The 23,311-nt window shown below is 38.9% G+C and overlaps 1 protein-coding gene across 3 annotated transcripts in view; it reads right to left on the bottom strand.

The window, feature by feature from the left end:
• The window catches only part of HS2ST1 (heparan sulfate 2-O-sulfotransferase 1), a 201,763-nt gene that overhangs the window by 110,872 nt on the left and 67,580 nt on the right, over positions 1–23,311 (bottom strand). The window contains exon 2 of one of the 3 annotated variants that reach the window (XM_009212248.4): positions 7,845–8,003. The exons of the other annotated variants lie outside the window; for them this stretch is intronic. The gene's annotated coding sequence lies outside the window, so the exon portion shown is untranslated. The remainder of the gene's footprint in view (positions 1–7,844; positions 8,004–23,311) is intronic. 3 annotated transcript variants of the gene reach the window in all.

Here is a 23,311-nt window from a genome sequence, read left to right as displayed (position 1 = left end):
TCATTTAATCGTTAATTATTGAAGCCACAGTTGCTACAGAGATCATGTTTACAGTGTTATTATTTTTCCAACAATGTAAATCACTGATGTTTATTTATACACTAAATGTCTAATATCACTCAATTTTGTCTTTTATTGTAGTTAATTTTTTCACTGGCTATACCTTAATATTTACTCTATAATTTAATATAATGATTTAAGAGTCAATTAGTTAAAATAGCACTAATAGATCAAATATTTTCTTTGCTTAAAAAGGTATCAGGATTGATATATTTGAAAATTTAGGAAAATTGGAGGATAAGGTACACCAACCTTGAGCTAACAAGACAAAATACTGAAAGCTCAAGAAAAATAGCAAAACCAACATGTACAGAAGAAGATCCTGCCTCTGTGTGGGCGAAAGGGTATTCATACTATGATAAGCAACCCTTCTCAATGAGATTCATAGCAAAAGATATCAACTTTAAAAGATACTGATACAAAGAAAAAAAAATCTTATCAGAGGGACATGATAACTATCTTTAAACATGTTAGCTGCCATCCTGTGGAAGGCTGATTAGATTAGGCATAAACTTTTAACTGCAGAGGTCAAAAGTGGCACTTTTTGTTCAACTAATTATTCAAACTATTATTTCCAAGAATGACCTAATTAAAAATGAAATAGTGGCCGGGCGCGATGGCTCAAGCCTGTAATCTCAGCACTTTGGGAGGCTGAGACGGGCCGATCACGAGGTCAGGAGATCGAAACCATCCTGGCTAACACGGTGAAACCCCGTCTCTACTAAAAAATACAAAAAACTAGCCAGGCGAGGTGGTGGGCGCCTGTAGTCCCAGCTACTCGGGAGGCTGAGGCAGGAGAATGGCGTGAACCCGGGAGGCAGAGCTTGCAGTGAGCTGAGATCCAGCCACAGCACTCTAGTCTGGGCGACAGAGCGAGACTCCATCTCAAAAAAAAAAAAAGAAATAGCTTGTCCTTTACGAATGTAACCATTTGTAGAAATTTTAAGTAGGCGACTGATGCTGGCCTATCAAAAACGATACGGCCTGGATTTCTATATTGGTTGAGAATATGCACTATAAGGCTCCTAAGTCTCCTTATAACTCTTAATATTCTCCGAAAAACTTGAAGCTCTATAGCAACTTTAGTGTTAGTGTTCACCATGAGTGCACTGTGAATATTTCTAGAAAGGTATTTTGTCTTTTATATTCTCATATCCAACTATGGATGGAATTAGTTCAGGGAATATACTCAAACTGGCACAAAAAATTTTACTCTGTCATTCTTCAGATGACAGTGACTCTAATACAGAGTAAATATTTCTCTGCTAATAAACAAAACTTGCTGTATGATGCATTCCTCTGACAAACAGCCCCTTAACAATTTTATATATATATATATATATGTCAAAAGAGTAAGAAAAAAAGACTTTTGTGTAAAAAAAACAAACTACATAGTGATTGAGATACATAGGCTTATATATATATTTGTACATCTGTTTTGAGATGGAGTCTCCCTCCATCATCTAGGCTGGAGCACAGTAGCATGATCTCGGCTCACTGCAACCTCCACCTCCCGGGTTCAAGCAATTCTCTTGCCTCAGCCTCCCAAGTAGCTGAGATTGCAGGCACCTGCCACCATGCCCAGCTAATTTTTCTACTTGTAGTAGAGATGGGGTTTCACCATGGTGGCCAGGCTGGTCTCAAACTTCTGACCTCAGGTGATCTGCCCATCTCAGCTTCCCAAAGTGGTGGGATTTCAGGTGTCAGTTACCACGCCCACCCAGTATTCAGTAAATATTTTTTGAATCAATAAATGAACAACAAAAAAGATTCAGAAGCTATGTTTGGTGGCACAAACATTTTCCTTAGCCACATATTGAGAATCCTATTGTTAAAAAATGTAACAAGTTAGCGGGGGACTAAAAAACAAACAATTACATACAGTTGTCCATCCCTCAGTATCTGTAGACGACTGCTTTTAAGAACTCTATCAAATACCAAACTTCAGAGGAGATGCTCAAGTCCCTTATATTAAATGGTATAATATCTGCATATAACCTACACACATCCTCCTATATACTTACATCATCTCTAGGTTGCTCATTATACCTACTACAATGAAAATGTTATGTAAATGGTTGTTATACTGTATTATTCAGGGAATAATGACAAGAAAAAAATCTGTACATCTTCATTACAGAAGCAACCATCCTTTCTTTCTCTGAATATTTTTTATTGTGACTGGTTGAATCCAGGTATGGAACCAATGGCTACAGAGAGCTGACTGTATTTGACAGGGTCTATAAAGGTAAGAGCATCAAACAAAATTCAAGAGACAAGCATAAAAGAAATTACAAAAATTGACTTTTTGTTCTAACATAAACCCAGAATACGCAACTCTAAGTGCATCTGATTAAACAGGTTAATGGTAACGTAAGCACTGAAATTTACAATGCTATTCATAAAAACAAAAACTAAATGATTTTTGTTCATGAATACTGTATACATTCAAAAACTATTTTTTAGCTTTAGTTAACTGCACGTAAAATCCCATTTAGTATGAATACTCATGTTAACAATGTGTAAACATTATTCTATTTTTTTCTCCTGAATCTTAGCCTCAACTAATTTCATACCTAACACAAAACAGATAAAATGCATCTTAAAGAGCTTCTGATTTAATCTTATGTCCTACTTCAATCACAGCCAGTCAAGGGTTTCTTCAAAACTTATAAGGCACCAATACTTTGCTTTCCCTATTCAAAGATCCTTCTTCACCTGATTCATCACTTATTACAGACGCATTCTTCTAGTCTGGGCTGGGATCTGTGGAGTCATCAGGGTGTGGGCCACACACACCCCTTGCTTATACAAGTAGATAGGGCCCAAATCCAACCTCTGCTCCTACTGCTTCAAAGAAGAGGAGTTTGTTTATGGGTTGTACATTTATACATCCTAAGTTTCTATGACTGATTTTAATTAAATAGTTCCACTGCTAAAAAGCAGCAAGAGCCATTGTTCCATATCTACATTCTAGACTGATCAATGCTTCCCAAATGGCTTTAGATGACTCCCAAAATGTCCAATCAGGAGTCAAGGATTTTCAGGGTTGTAGGTTACCAAAAACGGGACCTATACAAGGTAGTCGGCAGGGGGAAAATTTTTTATTTATTTATTTTTTTGGTTCAAAGGGCAAGGGAAAAAAATAGACTTTTGTGTAAAAAAACCAAACTACATAGTGATTGAGATACACAGGTTTAACTCTTTTTTTTTTTTTTTTTTTGTTCTGAGACAAAGTCTCCAGGGTCTTACTCTTGTCACCTAGGCTGGAGTATAGTGGTGCAATCACGGCACAGCTCACTGTAGCCTCAACTTCCCAGGCTTGGGTGATCCTCCCACCTCAGCCTCCCAAGTAACTGGGACTATAGGCATACACCACCACGCTCCACTAATTTTTTTGTAATTTTTGTAAAGACAGGGTGTCACCATATTACCCAGGCTGGTCTGGAACTCCTGTACTCAAGCAATCTGCAAGCCTTGGCCTCCCAAAGTGATGGGATTACAGGCGTGAGCCATGGCGGCTGGCCAGGTTTAACATTTAAGAGTCTAAACAGCAGCTACATACAAAGTTATCTCACCTACCAAAAAATTTAGAAGCAGACATTATTTTAAAAATACAAATAGTCCGGCCAGATGCGGTGGCTCACGCCTGTAATCCCAGCACTTTGGGAAGCCAAGACAGGCAGATGAGGAGGTCAGGAGATAAGAGACCATCCTGGCTAACACAGTGTGAAATCCCATCTCTACTAAAAGTACAAAAAATTAGCCAGACGCGGTGGCGGGCACCTGTAGTCCCAGCTACTCGGGAGGCTGAGGCAGGAGAATGGTGTGAATGCTGGAGGCGGATCTTGCAGTGAGCTGAGATCGCGCCACTGCACTCCAGCCTGGGAGACAGCAAGACTCCGTCTCAAAAAACAAACAAACAGACAAACAATACTCCTGACCGGGGGGTGGCTCTTGCCTATAATCCCACCACTCTGGGAGGCCGATGTGGACAGATCACATGAGGTCGGGAGTTTGAGACCAGTCTGAGCAACATGGAAAAACCTTGTCTCTACTAAATATACAAATTAGCCAGGCGTGGTGGCACATGCCTATAATCCCAGCTACTCAGAAGGCTGAGGCAGTAGAATCGCTTGAACCCGGGAGGTGGAGATTGAGGTGAGCCAAGATCGTGCCACTGCACTCCAGCCTGGGCAAAAAGAGTGAAACTCCGTCTCAAAAAAAACTACAACAGTAATACTACAATAACAACTTTTCATAAATAGTCTTTTTAAAAGTAATACTTTATTTTTAAAGTTCTTTAGTTCTGAGCTCTAAAGTTCTAGAAGGCTCTATCTTTTAATTTTCAGAGGAAAACTCTCTTGGACTTTTAAAAACCATTTAAATATTTGAAGCTATATTAAATTTAGATTACAAATTTTCTCCTTTGCAGATAGCCCATACAAAAAATGACAAGGCAAGGAAAATTTGGAAAACAACCACTACAACAGCCTTTTTTTTTTTTCCCCCCAAAGGAAATAAAGATTTGAAACAAAATTTAACCCGAAGATTAACATGGTATTTTGGGGAGATAGGAACTTGGTTCAAAAAGATAAGCAATGGATTATGAGGATTAGCCTGTGTACAGTAAATCTAAAGGTATTCACATACAGCACCTCTTTTCTCCTGATTATCCCCATAGAACATTTTGGCATTTTGGAAAAATAAAGATTTTAAAATATTTTTGTTCTGATTTTTCAGCTATTTTTCCTATTTCTCAAAGTGATATACAAGATTATCAAGGTTATATCCACTTGTATAAGAACAAAAGCTTTCTTCCATTATACTTAAGATGACCAATACAAAGCAACAAAGCCTGGAAGCCAATATATTGCAGGCATTAATTCTGATTCAGAGGGACTGGTATCTTAAACTTCTCTAGAACAGTAGGCATATGTGGGTACTCCTCAACAGAAACTGAGGGGAGAACTGGTAAAATTGTTTCAGTAATTATAACCTAGAAAACAGGGTAGTACTTTCCCAAGTGCAAAATTGTGTATGTTCCCACTGTGCTACATAGCTAAAGCTTACAACAGCTATAAAAGGTAAAATGATTGTCATGCCCTATAAAGAAAACAATAGTAGAAAACACGCATAGAGTGAAACTGGGCAAAGTCTTACAAGCTTTCAAATACACAACTCTAGATGTCCCCAACAATCGATTAGGGCAAACTACCAACTACATTCTACTCTTTGGAACTCTTTTTTTGGAACGGGAAGTCTTTCGTGTTAAAATTATTCACATGCAGTCTCATGCCAAATGCCACGTAGTCCAAGTTATATTCTCTATTTGAAGTGAGCATAATTTGGAAATTTTTCATCTTGGAGCTTCTGGACTTTAGACTAAAAATCAAAAGCTGAGAGATATGCTGTACATACTTTTTGGTAAGAAATACTAGAAACAGGCATTTAATGCTGTCTCAGTTTCCATTACCTTAAAATAAGGGGATGATGATCTTCAATGTTCCTTAGTCTTAAGATTGTGTTTTTTAAGTTAGTATACCATTAGTTTACATTTGTATAATCCAATATAGCTTTAAGAAATGATTACCAGTACATCTGATAAGGCATCAAGCATAAATTTTAAGTCCACTTCTTATGTACTTAAAGGTAAAAATACTCATTATTTGCTTTATAAGAACTGTTCTATTTTTGGGATTTTCATTTAGTTTTTTTTTTAATGAGTCAAGATTTGTTAAGAGTTGGTTACTACATAACATGCCAACCCTGTTAACTGAAAACACAGAAACAAAAGAATTAATATTTACAGTCAACCAATAGACAAGGTGTACTTGCTGGCATAACTATTTTCTCCCTTTCTTTGGCATAACTATTTTCAACTTAATCATTTGGAGTATTACTGCCATCTACAAAGAGGCATTCCAAGGACATATTTTATTGTCAGAAACTTTACTATTAGAAGTACAAATAACATGGAAATAGAAAGTTGGGTTAAAGACATGAATTCCATACCTACTCTAGGGTTACAGGAACAAAGAAAGGAAAAATCACTGTATACTAGAAAAGTTGTGAAAAGACTCTTGGAGAATGCTTGACTTTACTAGGCCTAAAACCTAGTATGATTAACAAAAGTAAGTTGCGGGAAAAAGCATAATTTGAAAAGAATGACGATATATTCTTTTTGGATATGGAAAATGTCAGATATAGAAATTAAGTCAAATGGGAGAGAGAACAAACACTGGTTTCAAAAGTCTACAGAAAAGAGCTGAAACTGAAGATGTGTAACTAGATTATTAATAGATAAACAGAAAGGCATATAACAAATGACATGGTAAAACCACTAAGAAGAAAATAAAAGGCCAGGTGCAGTGGCTCATGCCTGTAATCCCAGCACTTTGGGAGGCCGAGGAGGGTGAATTCACCTGAGGTTGGGAGTTCGAGACCAGCCTGACCAACATGGAGAAACCCTGTCTTGACTAAAAATACAAAATTAGCCGGCGTGGTGGTGCATGCCTGTAATCCCAGCTACTCGGTAGGCTGAGGCAGGAGAATCGCTTGAACCTGGAAGGCGGAGATTGCGGTGAGCCGAGATCACGCCATTGCACTCTAGCCTGGGCAACAAAAGCGAAACTCCATCTCAAAAAAAAAAAAAGAAAAAAGAAAAAGAAAAAAGAAAAGAAAAATTATTGTTTTCCAAAAAGAACAGATTACATCAGCCTCTAGGATATTCCTAGAAACCTTTTAATATACCTTGATCTTTCATGCTGTGGTATACATTTTCTAAAACACAGTGCTCTTTCCCTTTGAGGGTTAACTAAATTAAGTATAAGCACTAGTAAATAAACTTTTAGATCTGTAGATCTATGCTTCTCAAACTTAAATGTGTATATGAATCACCTGAGCTTATTAAAATGCAGATTATGAGTCAGTAAGCGACGGCATGGGGAAGGAGGAGCATTCTGCATGGGTAATAAGCTCCCATGTGATAGCCAAAGATTGCTAGTCCATGAACCACAGTTTGAGTAGCAAAGTTTTAGATGAATTTCTGTAAATCAGCTTTAATATTAAATTAGATTTTGGGAAAGTGGAAAAATATTACATTGAGTGAATTTCACTGAAAAGTTCAATAGAAAATGCTTTAAACACAGCAAAAGTAAAGATGAATTCTGATCTAAAGGTACTTTAGAAAGCCATATTAAATGTGAATATGTGTGTACGGAAACAGAAGCCTAAAAAAATTCAAGATCTTGAAACCTAATAAAATCTACCTTATTAAAAGCCACGAATAATTCCACTAAGAGAACAGGAATGACTGTTGTGCTTCTGTAGTAAAACTGCTGTGAACAGTAAGAAAACTAGAGACATTGTGTCACTTGAGACAATAAAAATTCGTTCAGTGTATTACTTTATTTACTGCCTGTAAACTTTCTAGTGAAATGGACTTATTGACTTAGACAAGCATATTTGAGACAAGCATATTACTCTAAAAAATGATTCTCAGCAGTAGCTCTATAGAAAATTCACTGACCTATTAAAAACATGCTCCTGAGTGCTATATGTTCCTGTGGATGTTGAATGTATTTGGTCATGCATTAACTGTGCTGGTCATTCCTGAGGACATTGTAGTACTTACATCAAATTTTTCTAAGCATTTAAAAGCTGGTTATATATAAGAACAAAGATATATTGGAAACCCTTAGCAAGATAAAAACAAAGAATAGACTTAAAGAATTAGGTATGGACCAACACAAGGATATCCTTGACCTCTAAGTAGGTCTTACCTTCTGTAGCAATCTGGTACAGCAAGTGAAAAGTTAGTAAGAATCATATATTGCTTCATTCAGATGGTGGACAATTATGATCGAAGGTGTAATACAGTAGGCCTCCTTCATCAGCAGTTTCACGACCCATGGTTTTAATTATTCACAGTCAACCACAGTCTGAAAATATTAAGTGAAAAATTCCAGAAATAAACAATTCAAAAGTTTTAAATTGCACACTATTGTGAGTAGTGTGATGAAATCTTAAACCACCCTGTCCCACTCAGGACATTATTGTTCCTCTGCCAGTGCCTTCATGCTGTATATGCTACCCTTTCCTCCCCACCCACACAGTCACTTTTATCAGATTAAGTGACACTACACATAGAGTCCAGTACTACCTGTGGTTTCAGGCATCTGCCGGGGGGTCTTAGAACATATTCCTCATGGATAAGGAGGGACTACTGTATTTTCTTAGTTTAATCTCAAATACCTCAAGCAGTATTTGCATTTGGGACACAGCCTTACTCCTCCATATGTTTATAAGATAAAGATCACAGACCTTAGCCTATTACTGTATTTCTTCAAACAAATTCTCTTTCATCCTTAGCTTTTAAGAACACAATTTACACAGGTGAATATATCGTAAAAGATATACTTTTTGATAACGGCTTCAGTGTACCACTTACTAGTTTTTTATGGATTTGAACTCTTGATCTGTATTTCAAAGTTGCTCAAATTTTTGCTCAGCTCTTAAGCCTCAAAGTCACTGTTATCAGATGGGTTGCCAGAAATCCTGCTCTGGGTCTGGTAGTGATTAAACTACCAAAATTAAAGGAGAACTTATATGCAGATATTATGTCCAGAAAATTCAGTTGTCTGCAGTTCTCCTCCCACCCCCAAGCCCCATGATTAGGCCTCCATTACCAGCCTCTCTAGGCTCCTTAGCCATGCAAAACTACTTTTTGCTTGATCTCCATCTGGCACTGAGAATTAGAAAATTCCCTCAAGGAAAAGACCAGAATAAATATGGAGATCACTTCACGAGCTTCTCTTATCTCAAGAATCACAGACCCTCAAGTCGAACTTACACCGGTTGCTCTCCAAGGCATTCAAATAGCTGTTGTATATATATATGGTCTAACGTTTATAAGGTTTCAGTAGGATAATTCATTTGATACAAAGTACTCAACACAGAATCAGGCTTACTAAATTTCAGTTACTAGGGTTTTCATTTCCAAAAGTTTTGTCTGGTTCCTTTTCAAATCTGCTATGCTGCTTTTTGTGATTTCCTTGGAGATATCGTCATATGTATTGTAATTCATAAGCATAGTTATTTTAAATATGTATCTAATATTTTTAATATGTCAAGGCTATGGAATTCCAATTCTGCTGTCTCTTCTTGCTGGTTCTCCTTCAGTTGTCTGTTTCTTCGTATGCTTTATCTTTGACTACTTGCTGGAAAATGTAATTGTAGGGGTTCACTGAGGTCTAGGATAATATGTTTCATCTGTAGAGGCTTACATTTGCTTTGGGAGACAGTAGGGATTGGACCATCTCCAGTCAAGATGGGCTACATGTACCTGCAACACAAACACTTACGAAAGGTAGTCTATGGCCATATTTCTGCTACTTGTTGCTATTTTTATTTTTTGAGACGGAGTTTCACTCTTGTTGCCCAGGCTGGAGTGCAATGGCACAATCTCAACTCACCACAACCTCTGCCTCCCGGGTTCAAGCGATTCTCTTGCCTCAGCCTCCCGAGTAGTTGGGATTACTGGGACGCGCCACCAAGCCCAGCTAATTTTGTATTTTTAGTAGAGACAGGATTTTTCCATGTTGGTCAGGCTGGTCTCGAAATCCCAACCTCAAGTGATCCGCCCGCCTCAGCCTCCCAAAGTGCTGGGATTACAGGCATGAGCCACTGTACCCAGCCTTTGGTACTTCTTTTAAAAATCTCTTTCTATTTTGTTTTCCTTTTCTGCTCAGCATTAAACCATCCTTCTCTACTGTCCCCACCTAGTTACAGGCTATCATTAAAAAAATGGTATCATTTTGGAGCTTAAGAGTTTAAAGCATTTAAATATTACATATTTTATCCAATATGTTGATCTAGGTAATTTAATACCTCATTTTAAGAAACCAGCCACCACTTGGTACTTTCTCATCATCTTAATTATCACCTTTTCAGAGAGACCTTATCAGAGCACTAAATCTAAAATCACTCCACCAATCATCCTTTATCTCTCTACCCTCTATTGTTTCCTGCATAGCACTTACTAGTCAATGAAATTGTCGTGTTTACTTATTATTATTTTTTTTGCTATCCCTAAAGAGAACATAAGCTCCGAAGAAAGCAGAAGCTTGTCTCTCTTGTTTGGTATGTAACCCCAGAATTTATCTACCAGTTACTGACATAGTATAACTTCCAATAGATATTGAAAGAATGCATTAAATCAGTAAAGAAGATCACAAACCAGAGATCTCCTCCCCCACCCCACAAAATTTCATTTCTTATGCATAGAAAAAAGAAAAAAATTTTCATTTCCTTTCTTTAAACAAACGTACTATTTCTAACACCTCAATCCCAGTGGCGACATCTAATCCCCTTTCTCTCTTACTCTTGATGTCACCTCTATGTTGCCCAGGAATTGCTATGTAGTGAGAGAAATAAAACATAATGTTGGTGTTTTTAAGAGCTTTCTAATAGCACAGAGTGAAAATAATTCCAGATCATATCCTGGTAAACAGATTAATATTCATCAGGGCTCTTAAACACCAAGGTAATTAAACCTGCAATATGGGTAACTATTTTTACATAGATAGGTTAATGCTTAGGGTGAATAGTTTACATTAGATTTAAATTTTGACATTTATGTGCATACTTTTGAAAACAAATAGGTCAATTATAAAATCAAGGGTAGATTTTTGCTTTCATTTCCCAATTGAGAAACAAGAAATTCAACACTTAAATAGACATGCAGGTTTAGACTCTTCCATCTCCAAGAGCAATGACAAAACAGTAGAGTTGGGAAAGGAAGAAAAAAATCCTGTAACTTTATCAAGTTCCAACTTTTTATTCTTGACACATACAGTATCTCTTATGCAAGCATTAATGAACTTTATTCTAAAGCAGTGTAATGCTACAAAAAGAGTTTTGTCATAAGAAAAGGATGATTCGAAATTTGAAATATTCACATTCCTATTCTAAGTATCCTTAGTTAACAGATTTCCAGAAAACTTCATTATTTAACAAAAGTATGTACTTTCTGTTAAATGAAGATATTTGGTTGACGTACTACCAATCAGAGTGTTAAGCAAATACGTTTTTTAGTTCATTAAATTCCTTAAGAAACAATATAGCTTTCATTCTGTAATAAAAAGACCCTTAAACATTTTTACTTGTCCCACAATTGGACTTAACCACTGAGACCCCACTACAAAGCCTCTTTCACTGTTAAAAATTAAACTGTACTTTATACTATCCCGAAACAGTCACTATTAATTTGTTTTAAAGAAACTGAATCCTCAAAAAAAGGACAGTAACCTCTTTGTGTAACAAATTTCAATCTCATATTACAGCTCTTATCACAAGTACTTTTGTATTCTACAACTGGCCTATACTCAGAGGTGTTTTAACTACGGGGCCTAGTAAACTGTAACAAAGCCAAGGAATTTTGTTGCCCATAATGAAGTTAAGAGAAACTTCATCTAATTTCTCTACATAGCATACACATACACCCACTAAAGAGCACTGAAAATAAAATGTATAAAAAACTGCATTATCTGTGGAACATTATCTTGTACCTATACAAACACAAGTTTATCAAATTGCATCAGGAGGAAATGCAATCACACTTAATGGATTATATAATGATGAAATGATTATATTAAGCTTTCCCTCGGTGTGATTTAGCAAATGTGAATTTACATAAATGTACAATGATGCTTCATAGGTAATATAATTCACACGGAAGCAGGATTAAGGTGTTTCTTTAACAGACTTCTTAGAACACTACATTTATAAACTGTTAAGTATCTGGAGGAAAACAAAATTTTCCTCTCTAAAATACTGGGGATTTTAGTTCAAGTTAAAAGTTTTAAAAAAGGGCACACTTTGCCAGCCCCTCCTCGCTGCCTTTCTCACCTAAAGCTAGGCCCCCTTTGCAACACTGCTTATCAGCTCAGAGACAGCAGTAGTAAATCTGTGTTCCCATATTACCCCACCTTTTGGAAGCCTGAAGAGGAATCTTTTTTGTCTTGTCACTATATAGAATTTCTGGCTTTTTGTTAAGATACTATTTAAGCAAGTCGCCCACGCCACTGCCTTGAAAGAGACACACTTTTGAACTGAGGCCTCCCCCAAGTGATGGGTACAGCAAACTTTAATAAACTTTTTTCTTTTGTTAATCTGGCTTTTGTTTTCAAGAGAATGTCTCAACTAACAATCCAAAAAAGGAAACAAAATAAATTATGTTTTCTCCCCTATATATCCATATAGCATTTTTATATGGTACTGGTAATGATACAAGGACATGATCTATATAGAATCTAGCTGAGTCATATAGTAAATATATATCTTACTGATAAGAATGCACTTATAAAGCCTCTAAGGAGAGGGTAACTGGTCCGCATTTAAATTATCTATAAATAAAGAAAACAAAACCTTAAAATAGTATGCTTCAGCAGACATGTAAGTAGGAACAACCCCCCACCACCACCACCAAAGTCAACACTGCTATATTTTTCAAAAGGAAACAATTTTGATCAAAGTACTAGATAAACATATGTAATCAATATAGGGGTACCCCCCTGCCAAATCCTATTACCAGTTTTTAGATTTCTAAGTATGGTTGCATACATTACAAACTGCACCTTTTATCACAGGGGATTTAAAAGCTTTTGAAATGAAAGTCAGTTGTTGAGGGTTTGGGACACGCTACCCCAAAATACAGTACCTGGCATGCTGAATACTTTAAGATGAAGGAATTTGAGAAACAGCAGGTACAGGAAAGACTTGGTGACCTTCCCTTGATGCCAGTCATAAGACTCTTCTGTGAGAGGTACCCTCCCTACACTGGGAGGAAAGGAACATAGACACAGACCCCAAGAAGAAAGTGAAAAAACAGGCCTTGCTAAGTTTCCCCCGGTTTATTACACTTAGCTCATACTTTTTATCTTATTCAATTCTTCTACAATCCCCTTCATCAAAACTAGAATAAAAACAGTCAAGTTCAGCTACTTCAGGTCTTCATTTCCTTATGAAGGCTCCTGTGTCAAACAAAACTTAACAAAACAAAACCTAAATAAGCCAGGCGCGGTGGCTCATGCCTGTAATCCCAGCACTTTGGGAGGCTGAGGCGGGCGGATCATGAGGTCAGGAGATCGAGATCATCCTGGCTAACACGGTGAAACCCCATCTCTACTAAAAATACAAAAATTAGCCAGGCGTGGTTGTGGGCGCCTGTAGTCCCAGCTACTTGGGAGGCTGAGGCAGGAGAATGGCGTGAACCCGGGAGGCAGATCTTGCAGTGAGCTGAGATTGCGCCACTGCACTCCAGCCTGGGCGACAGAGAGAGACTCCATCTCAAAAAAAAAAAAACAAAAAAAAACTTAAATTAAATAAATTTGTATGGTTTTGTCTTGTGCATCTGTCTTGTAAAGGGCCCCAGCCAATGAATCTAAGACTGGTAAAAGAAAAAGATATTTTTCTTCCCCTATACAGTATATAAACAAAAAACTTGCCAGCCGCCGTGGCTCACGCCTGTAATCCCAGCAATTTGGGAGGCTAAGGTGGGCAGATCACCTGAGGTCAGGAGTTCGAGATCAGCCTCACCAACATGGAGAAACCCCATCTCTACTTAAAATACAAAATTAGCCAGGCATGGTGGTGCATGCCTGTATTCCCAGCTACTCAGGAGGCTGAGACAGGAGAATCTCTTGGACCCAGGAGGTGGAGATTGAGGTGAGCCGAGATTGTGCCATTGCACTCCATGCCTCTGGGCAGCAAAAGCGAAACTCCATCTCAAAAAAGAAAAAAAGAAACAGAAAATTAAAGTTTTACAAAACTCCAAGTAACCCAGATTTTCAGTGCATGAGTTATGCAAGATGAGAATGTTAAAACCTATTCTTTTTAAGGCTTCAATCAGCAGGACCAGTTTCGAGAAAGACAATTTTTTCACAGAACAAGGGTGGGGGAGTGGGAGAATGGGGGATGGGGGGAGTGGTTTCAGGATGAAACTGTTCTACCTCAGATTAGATTTTCTTAAAGAGTGCAACCTAGATCCCTTAGATGCGCAGTTCACAATAGGGTTAATGCTCCTATGAGAATCTAACACTGCCCCTGATCTGACAGGAGGCAGAGCTCAGGCGGTAATGCCACTCACCTCCTGCTGTGCAGCCCGGTTCCTGGGGTTGGGGACCCCTGGCTTAAAGTATATTTAATTGTTCTGATTACTAAAATGTGTCTTCTTTCTTAGAAAGATTATTTTGTACATACTTTATCCTCTTCTATTGATACGTTAATGTGAGTAGTAAAGGGCCAAACTATGCTAAGCTTACATTTTCTCATTTAATCCTCACAGCAACTCTGTGAGGCACAAGTCTTATCTCCATTTTGCAGATGAGAAAACAGAGCCTTGGAAAGTTTAAGCTTCTTACCAAAGGAAGTGGCACACTTGAGATATAAGCTTAGTATGTTTAACTCAAATATAAGCTCTTTATGTCGTTAAATTAAGTATAGCCTGAAGCTGCCTCCTCACATATTTTAGGTTCAGCCTAAAGGTATCTGGATATAGTGAACTATAACCTAAGTAGATGTGTAAATACATTATAACCTACTACTGTACCAATTACAAGGCTTCAGCCAATCACAGGAGGCTAACTATTCAATCCCTGTTCATATAAGGCAAACACCAACCTGTAACCAATACAGCAGTTCCTATATCTCACTTCTGTTTTCTGTACGCATTTTCCTTTCTCTGTCCTTAAATATTATCTGACCACGTGGGAACTCTAGAGTCACTCTGAACCTATCATGTTTCAGGGGGGCTACCGGATTTGCAAATCATTCTTTGCTCAATTAAACTCTGTTAAATTCATCTAAAGTCTTTTTTTTTTTGTAACAGATGGCATCAGAGTGGGGCATGAAGTGGAGCATCTAGCAAGCCCCAAGATCAGCCAGTGACCAAGAGAAGTACCCACTGGGCCCATTCTGTCCATTCCTCTCTCACAACAACCAGAGACTGTGGGTAAGTTCTCTCAGTGGAGCTTCAGAATCCAAGATTTTGTGGTTTTGAGCTATACAGGTTTGAGCAAATTTTTTATCTGAACTTGGTTCAGAAGTCACAACAGAAAATGGACAGGGTCCGACTGGGCACTCAGGCCTGTAATCCCAGCACTTTGGGAGGCCCGGGCAGGCGGATCCCCCGAGGTCGGAAGTTTGAGACCAGCCTGACCTACATGGAGAAACCCCATCTCTACTAAAAAAAAAAAAAAAAAAAAAACAAAATTAGCCAGGCATGATGGCATACGCCTGTAATCCCACCTACTTGGGAGGCTGAGGCAGGAGAATCGCTCAAACCTGGGAGGTGGAGGTTGCGATGAGCCGAGATCGTGCCACTGCACTCCAGGCTTGGCAATAAAAGCAAGACTCCGTCTCAAAAAAAAGAAAAAAAAGAAACTGGACAGGGTCCAATAATTATCTGGATTGAATCTGGCTAGAGGCCTTAAATATCTGACTGAGTCAAACAAAAACTGGCAATACTACAGGGGGTGTAAACTGTAGCTTTTGAAAATTCACAGGGATTTATTTATTCTTTGATTCTTTTTCTTGCAAGGTTAGGTAGGAAAAATCATTGGCTAAGCTGATCAAGGAAATCTGAGAGGCAAAACCAAGATTCGATGTAAAAATGTGATGCTTAATTTCTTTTTTTTTTTTTTTTTTTTTTGAGACGGAGTCTCGCTCTGTCGCCTGGGCTGGAGTGCAGTGGCCGGATCTCAGCTCACTGAAAGCTCCGCCTCCCGGGTTCACGCCATTCTCCTGCCTCAGCCTCCCGAGTAGCTGGGACTACAGGCGCCCGCCACCTCGCCTGGCTAGTTTTTTTTGTATTTTTTAGTAGAGACGGGGTTTCACCATGTTAGCCAGGATGGTCTCGATCTCTTGACCTCGTGATCCGCCAGTCTCGGCCTCCCAAAGTGCTGGGATTACAGGCTTGAGCCACCGCGCCTGGCCATGATGCTTAATTTCTGAAGAACGGGGTACTCTACCTTCCAGCTAAATCTACATTTACACACAGAAGCTTTAGGCTCCAGAAGCAGCAAATGCTCACACAAAAAAAGGCAAAATCATACAAACAACAATCTTAAATTACTGTGGAATGTTCCAAATAAACAACATTGGATTTTAAGAACTGCATTTAAAAATAAGTTCTCCTAAATAGGAACGCTTTCACACTGCTGATGGGAGTGTAAATTAGTTCAACCATTATGGAAGATCGTGTGGCAATTCCTCAAGGATCTAGAACCAGAAATATCATTTGACCCAGCCATCCCATTACTGGGTATATACCCAAAGGATTATATTTCATTCTACTATAAAGACACACGCATACATATGTTTACTGTGGCACTGTTCACAATAGCAAAGACTTGGAACCAACCCAAATGCCCATCAATGACAGACTAGATAAAGAAACTGTGGCACATACACCATGGAATACTATGCAGCCATAAAAAGGGTAAGTCCATGTCCTTTGCAGGGACATGGATGAAGCGGGAAACCATCATTCTCAGCAAACTAACACAAAAACAGAAAACCAAACACCACATGTTCTCACTAATAAGGAGGAGTTGAACAATGAGAACACATGGACATGTGGAGGGGAACATCACACACGGGGGCCTGTTGGAGGCTAGTGTGCTAGGTGAGGGATAGCATTAGGAGAAACACCTAATGTAGATGACGGGTTGATGGGTGCAGAAAACCACCATGGCACGTATATACCTATGTAACAAACCTGCATGTTCTGCACATATATCCCAGAACTTAAAGTATATTAATAAATAAATAAGTTCTCCTGAATTTGGCTGACCCAAGGATGGCTATTGATGTGCAGAAGCTTCTAAAAATACTGCAATATTTTTATTGCTTCTTTTGAAAGCCCCTTTATAAAAGGCAAATAAAAAGCTTAAGCAACTAGTTGATTTTAAAAAGTTGAATCTGCAAACCTTGTGGCTAAATTACTATACTGCCCTGAATGTGAAAATAAAGGTGGATAAAATGTTTGTTAATAGAAGGTAAGCCCTCAGGTAAAATAGGCTTGCAGATTCTTTATAAGAGCTATCCATGTGGAGTCCAGGCAGAGAGAATACTTTCTTTGCCCTATTCGTTAATGGGTCTAGCCCCAAGCTCAGTCATTTTAGTTAAAAAACCACAGCTAAGTTGGCAGGGCGCGGTGGCTCAAGCCTGTAATCCCAGCACTTTGGGAGGCCGAGACGGGCGGATCACGAGGTCAGCAGATCGAGACCATCCTGGCTAACACGGTGAAACCCCGTCTCTATTAAAAAATACGAAAAAGGAAAAAACTAGCCGGGCGAGGTGGCGCGCACCTGTAGTCCCAGCTACTCGGGAGGCTGAGGCAGTAGAATGGCGAAAATTCGGGAGGCGGAGCTTGCAGTGAGCCAGGATCAAGCTACTGCACTCCAGCCTGGGGGACAGAGCGAGACTCTGTCTCAAAAAATAAAAAAAAAAACACAGCTAAGTTACAAAGACTGTCTACTGAACTAAATTTGTCTCTAAAATCACCTTTGTCTTTTAGCTGGCTATTTTGAAACATGTTTATAAAGGAAATCTACATCTATAAAGGAAATCTCCATTTTTAAAGGTGTCTGCCTCTACGCCAGAAAGAAAGGGAGGCCTGAGTAGTGAAACTCTTATCACTGATCGGTGGCTTAAATTTACATAACAAGTCTTCCCTTTGCTACATCTTTCCTTGTTTGAGCAAATGATGGCTCCACCATCTCCACCAGTCATCAGAAAGTTTAGAAAAGGCTATTTTTAAAAAATCTTACTTTCCATCTTCTTGATGTAACTGAAAAAGAAAACCCTTTCATTTTCCCACAGATCTTCATCCCCACTGCAAGTAGAGCTGAGGTGAGAGAGACTAGCAACCTTTATTTGGATCAGCATGGACAGTGAGTCTCTCTCATCCTGGACATATGAATTGTAATTGAAAAAATGAATGGTGATCCAGTGGTCACAGACAAAAAAGGTAAAAAGGAAGATTTTCCAAAACAGCCCCAATTTCTTACAATCAGGATTATTTTATCTGGTGTCAATTCCTACCTTCTAGTTGAATAGAAATGGCTGGTTTCTTTGGATGGTTGCTATAGATTAAAATTTTAAGTGCCATGATTACAAGCATGTCCCTGCTACAGGGCCATTTGACTTGTAAGCAGCAAGACAATGATGTTCCTAGAACAAAGTGAATAAGAGAGACTAACAGGAGATAAGATCAGAAAGGTAATGGCAGGGCCAGATAATTGCAGTGTGGACCACAGAAGACTTAGGTCAAGGAAGAGGCAAGATAATCTGCAGCCAGATCTCCAGAATGATCTGGACATGAGGTAGGAGCTACCTGACTCTGTGACTTTCAGAAGAAAGTATTATTATCAGCTCCTTAGGCTGATTCTGCATTATGGTTTTGAAAGACTTTCCTGGAAGCTCAACCTGCTTCTTTAGCCCTCCTAACAATTCTCTATGCTTTAATACCTTGCTGAAACTAGCTACCGTAGATTCTCTTGTCTGCAAATAAGAACCCTGGGTAGGGCCGGATATGGTGGCTCATGCCTGTAATCCCAGCACTTTGGGAGCCCGAGGCACACGAATCACGAGGTCGGGAGTTCGAGACCAGCCTGGCCAACATGGTAAAACCCTGTCTCTACTAAAATATAAAAATTAGCCAGGCATGGCGGCAGGCGCCTGTAATTCCAGCTACTCGGAGGGCTGAGGCAGGAGAATCACTTGAACCTGGGAGGTGGAGGTTGCAGTGAGTTAAGATCATGCCACTTAATAGTGGAGGAAAGCGTGTAACAGTAGCCCTGAAATCAGGGAGGGGAAAAAAGCAGTCCCAGGCAGAACAGGGAGTATCTACCCAGGTCTATGGTGAGTGACAAAATGCAAAGGTCATGGCAGTTAGGTGCTGTATTATTTTTCTATGACTGTCATAAAGAATTACCATAATTTGGTGGCTTAAAGGAACATAAATTTATTATGTTACTGTTCTGGAGGTAAAAAAACTAAAATTAGTCCCACTAGGCAGAAATCAAGGTGTCAGCAGGGCTGTTTCATTCTGGAGTTTTTAGGGGGAGAATCCATTTTCTTGCCTTAACCAGCTTGTAGATGTTGCCCTCATTCCTTTGTTCATGCTTCCCACTTCTCCATCTTCAACACCAGCAATGGCCAATAAAGTCTTTCTCAAATAGCACTTTTGGTTCCCTCTTCCACAATTTAAGGATCCTAGTGATTAACATTGGACAATGTAAATAATCCAAAATAATCTTATTTTAAAGATACCTAATTAACAATCTTAATGTCATTTGTTATTTTAATTCTCCTTTGGCACATACATTAACATATCCACAAATTCCAGGGATTAGGACACAGACATCTTGCAGGCAGGGGGACTATTCTGCTTACTACAAGTGAGCGAATCAGAAGACTGGCTGGGTAATAGGGTGTTTAGAAAGAACAATTTTCAAGCAGTAAGACACCAACCTAACTTAACGCAGCCCTGAAGCTGACAAAGTATAACTAGGGTAACTGTAACAAACACAGTCCAGAAAATACCTTTTCTGTTATAAATTTACATTGATAAATATTTATATAAGAAGTTACTTGAAAATAAAACCCACTGATAAACCTTAAATCACATACTTAAGGAAATCACTTTTAATAAACTAAGAAGGAAAGTAAAACAATACTTAGCAAATACAGCAGATAAAATAATCCTGATTGTAACAAATTGGGGCTGTTCTGGAAAATGTGAGAGAAATATTTTATTTTTCAAAAAAAAAAAAAAAAAGAGGCCAAGCTCATTAGTCCATTACTAACAGGTAATAATGATCACATTAACACGTCAAGCAAAGCTCATACAATTTAGGTGATTTTATAAAAGAAGAATAATTTGTGTTTTTTCAAAAAACAAAAACACAGGTGTCAATTCCTACCTTCTAGTTGAACAGAAATTGTTGGTTTCTTTGGCTGATTGCTGTAGATTAAAATTTTAAGCACCATGAATTAAAGTACAGTAAGGGGGAACAAGCATGTAGTAAAATATCATAAAAGGCTTAGAAGCTTTGGTCTTTGAAAATTTTTTCTTACAGATAAAATCTCTAAACTAACGAGAGTAAGATTGCCATTTATGTTCCTGCCAGGTATTTTTCAAGCAAACAACATAGGTTGTTGTTATTTTTTGAGGAAATTTAACCTCAAATGCATTCCGAAAATCAATTTTAAATGTATACCAAGATTGAAATCGGGATTATTCTGTTAGAAATGTACATATTCTTTTTTTTTTTTGAGACAGAGTCTGGCTGTCTCCCAGGCTGCAGTGCAGTGGCGCAATCTCAGCTCACTGCAAGCTCCACTTCCCGGGTTCACACCATTCTCCTGCCTCAGCCTCCTGAGTAGCTGGGACTACAGGTGCCCGCCACCATGCCCGGATACTTTTTTGCATTTTTAGTAGAGACGGGGTTTCACCGTGTTAGCTAGGATGGGTCTTGATCTCCTGACCTCATCATCTGCCTGCCTCAGCCTCCCAAAGTGCTGGGATTACAGGCGTGAGTTACCGCACCCAGCCAAAGCAGAATAACTGGATATAAACATTTAGGGTACTATGGGAGTCTGATATATCTTTTTAATTTCCTATAAATGCTAACAGGATACTTTTTAATGAATAATTCTTCTATCCAATTAGACTCAACTTCTATCTGTAAGAAATGGCATAACTTTTTCTTTTCTTTTTTTTTTTTTTTTTTTTTTGAGACACAGATTTTTTCTTGTTACCCAGGCTGGAGTGCAGTGGCATGATCTGGACTCACTGCAATCTCTGCCTCTCGGGATCAAGTGATTCTCCCGCCTCAGCCTCCCTAGTAGCTGGGATTGCAGGTGCACGCCACCACACCCAGCTAATTTTTTATTTTAGTAGAGATGGTGTTTCACTGTCTTGGCCAAACTGGTCTCGAACTCCTGACCTCAGGTGATCTGCCCACCTCTGGCCTCCCAAAGTGCTGGGATTACAGGCACGAACCACCACATTCAACATTACATTTCTTTTAAACATTTAACTCACCAGAAGCTACTTAAATCCCATAAGAAAACACAATTAAGCTCAGCATATCTTAAACAATATCTAATTTTCCTTCCTTTTATTGAATTCTTATATATCCAGACCCTAATTAGTCAGCTGACCTCCATTTTCTCTCACTTTGATGCAGGGATTGCTTCTTCAGAAAAGCTTCCTCCTGGAAAGTGTTGAGGAAACTAAATGAATTCCAAGCTAGTTATCTTGTAAACTGGGCAGGTTAGATTACTATGTAGCTAGTAATTTTGAATACGACATCAGAATCCTATGAAAACATCCATTTCTAGGGCTTATTGGAAATTACCTTCAGGCTGTCTCTTAATAACTGCTTTTTACCTCAAATATACATATTAATTTGTGACTCTGGAAAAATTAACTGACTCTCCTGGGCTTCAATTTTCTCATCTATACTACCTACTTTTTACAAGGTTACATGCTAAATACTACATGCTAATGCCTCATGCAATGTGTGATAAATATCAGGCATCTAATAAACGGTTATTACTCAGTTGAATTATTATTATTTTTTTTTTTGGAGACAGAGCCTTGCTGTGTCGTCCAGGCTAGAGTACAATGGTGCAATCTCAGCTCACTGCAACCTTTGCCTCCTGGATTCAAGCGATTGTCCTGCCTCAGCATCCCATGTAGCTGGGATTAGAGGTGCCCGCTACCGTGCCCAGCTAATTTTTGTATTTTTAGTAAAGTCAGGGTTTCACCATCTTGGCCAGGCTGGTCTCGAACTCCTGACCTTGTGATCCACCCGCCTCGGCCTCCCAAAGGGTGGGGATTACAGGTGTGAGCCACCGTGCCATGCCTGGCCAAATTTTTTTTTTTTTTTAAGAAGAACCCTGTCCCCTCTCCAGAGCTCCTCCTTGAAGCATTATTCTATTACTAGGCAATATACCATATTGCTGTGCTAAGATGCACTCTTCTAATCAGATTTTAACATCAATTCACAATAATAGTTATTCATAATTAAGTACTATTTTAATATGATTTGGCTTTGTGTCCCCACCCAAATCTCATCTCAAATTGTAATCCCCATGTGCTGAGGGAGGGGCCTGTAATCGCATGTCGAGGGAGGGAGGTGACTGGATCATAAGGGTGATTTCTCCCATGCTGTTCTCATGATAGCGAGTGAGTTCTCGCAAGATCTGATAGTTAAAAAGTGGCAGTTTCCCTGCGCTCTCTCTCCTTCCACCATGTAAGACATGCCTTGTTTCCCCTTCACCTTCTGGAATGATTTTAATTTTCCTGAGATCTCCCCCACCATGTGGAGAGAGAACTGTGAGATAATTAATCCTCTTTCCTTTATTAATTACCCAGTCTCAGGTATTCTTTACAGCAGTGTAAAAACAGACTAATACAGAAAATTGTTACCAGGAGTAGGGCTATAAAGATCATGTGAAAGTGAAATAATTTTCGCTTCCTGAAAATGTGGAAGTCATGTTGGAACTGGGTAACAGACAGAGACTGGGACAGTTTGGAGGGCTCAGGAAAAGACAGGAAGAGGGAAAGTTTGGAACCTCCTAGAGACTTGTTGAATGGCTTTGACCAAAAGGCTGATAGTGATTTGGAAAATGGAGTCCAGGCTGAGGTGGTCTCAGATGGAGACAAATAATTTATTGAATATTAGAGCAAAGATCCCTCTTGCTATGCTTTAGCAAAGAGACTGGCGGCATTTTCCTCTGCCCTAGAGATCTGTAGAACTTTGAACTTCAGAGAGATGATTTAGGTTATCTGGCAGAATAAATTTCTAAGCAGCAAAGCATTCAAGAGGTAACATGGCTTTTTCTGAAAGCGTTCAGTCATATGTGTTCACAAAGAAACTGAAATTGGAACTTATGTTTAAAAGGGAAGCAGAGTATAAAGGTTTGGAAAATCTGTAGCCTGACCATATGGTAGAAAAGAAAAAGTCATTTTCTGGGGAGGAATTCAAGCCAGCTGCAGAAATGTGCGTAAGTAACAAGGAGCCAAATTTAATAGCCAAGACAATGGGGAAAATGTCTCTAGAGCCCGTCAGAGATCTTCATGGCAGCCCCTCCCATCATAGGCCCAGAGGCCAAGGAAGGAACAATGGTATCATCAGCTGGGCCTCTGCTGCTCTGTGCAGCCCCAGGAGAG

Source organism: Papio anubis, chromosome 1 (genome assembly GCF_008728515.1).
Source record: "Papio anubis isolate 15944 chromosome 1, Panubis1.0, whole genome shotgun sequence".
Taxonomy (NCBI): Eukaryota; Metazoa; Chordata; class Mammalia; order Primates; family Cercopithecidae; genus Papio; species Papio anubis.
The sequence above is the reverse complement of the archived record's forward strand: the minus strand, read 5'-3'. Positions and strand labels throughout refer to the sequence as shown.